This window comes from Propithecus coquereli, unplaced genomic scaffold, assembly GCF_000956105.1.
Source record: "Propithecus coquereli isolate 6110/MARCELLA unplaced genomic scaffold, Pcoq_1.0 Scaffold235, whole genome shotgun sequence".
Taxonomy (NCBI): Eukaryota; Metazoa; Chordata; class Mammalia; order Primates; family Indriidae; genus Propithecus; species Propithecus coquereli.
In genome coordinates this window covers 4,391,028-4,393,278 of record NW_012147897.1, presented here as the reverse complement: position 1 = coordinate 4,393,278, position 2,251 = coordinate 4,391,028, and the positions used below count along the sequence as shown (strand labels likewise).

At 42.4% G+C, this 2,251-nt stretch overlaps 1 pseudogene; it reads left to right on the top strand.

Moving 5' to 3' along the window:
- The first annotated feature begins 1,287 nt into the window (after positions 1-1,287).
- Positions 1,288-1,599, top strand: LOC105811442 (annotated as a pseudogene).
- The last annotated feature ends 652 nt before the right edge of the window (positions 1,600-2,251 follow it).

Here is a 2,251-nt window from a genome sequence, read left to right as displayed (position 1 = left end):
ACTAGAAACCAAGTCTTCTGACTACCCCAGTTCTACACACATTCTACCACACCAAGCTTTCTTCTGTCTTATATTTAATTCTACAATAAACTGATGTTTAATGATATCTCTTCTACGAAAAGGACTTGTCTACCAAATTAAATTGTAAGAACCTGGGGCAAGGGACCATGTACCAACATTGTACATCTTCTCTTCCAGTACCTAGCACATTGTCCTGCAGGTCATTGTCCTGCCTATGGCCAATACAAGATGGCGGATTTCAACAAATCGCATACAACTGCTACGTGGCTGGTCCAGCAATGGTTCCTGACAAACAGAGATGAAAATATGCCCTCTCTGCCCTCAAGGAGCTCACTATCTAGGGAGGAAGACAGATATGTCAATAAACAACAATAATTCAGGAGACTAACATTTAATAGTGGTATAGACAAAGCAATTTGGAAGCACAAAAGTGACCAACTACATGGAAGGGGTACAGAACTGGGCCTAAAGGAAGAATGAGAACTCATCAAAGAAGGGGAAGAGGGCCTCCGGATAGAAAAGCAGAGTAAGCCAACACATAAAGACTCGAGTACAAGATATGTTAGGTGAAAATGATTGGTTCCGAGTAGCTATAGCACAGTACATATAGGAAACTGGACTGGGGACAGAGAAGGAGGAGTAAATAAGACTAAAAAGGAAATTTGAGGTCAGCTGTAAAGTTGCTGTTCATTCGTCAGTCATTCAACAAACATTAAGTACTCCCATGTGCCAGGCAGCACTCTTGTTGACAATGATGGTGATGGGATGATAATAAAAGTGAGTGTAGTAATAACAATGATGAAAATACTAATGTGCTTGAATTCCAAGGATTTGGAGTCTTGAGTCGAGGATTTACTCCTCACATGAATTGGGATAATACAGATAAGTATTCTATCTGCCACTTATTTTAATTTATTTTTCAAAAATTGGCTGAACATGGTGGCTTACACCTGTAATCCCAGTACTTTGGGAGGCCAAGGCCAGGAGATCACTTGAGGCCAGGAGTTCAAGACCAGCCTGGGCAACATAGTGAGACCCTATCTCTACAAAAAATTTTTTAAAAATTAGCCAGGCATGGTGGCACATGTCTGTAGTTTCAGCTACTTGGAAGGCTGAGGTAGGAGGGAAGAAACTTCTAGGCTGGGCCCAGAAGTTTGAGGCTGCAGTGAGCTATGATTGCACCACTGCACTCCAGCCCAGGAAACAGAGTGAGACCCTGTCTCAAAAAAAAAAATTCATTTCCATGCCAATAGTGTTCCCACAAACATGGTGAATGCTCCTGAAACCCTCCAGACTTTCTGTAAGAAATGCCAAGCACCAACCCCACAAAGTGACATAGTACAAGGAGAGTAAGGATTCTCTGTGTGCTCATGGAAAGCAGTGTTATAACAGGAAGTAGAGTGGCTGTGGTGAGCAGACTAAAACAATTTTCCAGAAAAAGTCTAAAACTACAAGGAAGATTGTGCTGAGGCTTCGGTGCATCAAGCCTGTCTGCAGATGTAAGAGAATGCTGGCTATTAAGAGATACAAGCATTTGAACCGGAAGTAGCCAGAAAGAGAAAGGGCCAAGTGATCTAGTTCTAAGCTTCATCTTTTGTTTTATTATGAAGACAATAAAATCTTGAGGTTATGTTCACACATACACATCACACACACACACACACACACACACACACACACACACACACACACACACTTCAGTAGGCCTATGCTGTGTACTAGGCAGTATTCTAGGAGCTAGGGATATAGCAGTGGTCAAGATCAAGGTCCAGGCTGTCAGGGAGCTTTCTTGTTCATGGGTGAGACAGATCATATACAAGTGAAAAAATATATTTCAGATAATGATAAGTGACACAAAGGAAATAAAACAGGCGACATGTTAGAAAATGACTCCAAGGCAGACATTGTTAGATAGGTTGAAGCAGGGAAACGTCACTAAAGAAGTGACACTTGAGCTGAATAAAGTGTCAGCTGTGGAAAAGGCTGAGGGAAGAGCATTCCAAGCAGGAGAAACAGCAAGGGCAAAGAGCTGGAGGAGGGACTGGGCAGCTCGGTGTACCCCAGGGACAGAAAGAAGGCCATGTGTCAGAGCAGAGTGAACACAAGGGAGAGTGGTCTGAAGTCAGAGAGTAGACAGGGACAAGGCCATGGAGCAATTTACAAATTGTGGCAAAGGACTTGGATTTTATTCTAAGTGCAATGAAAAGGTTTTAAGTGACTTATGGATTTA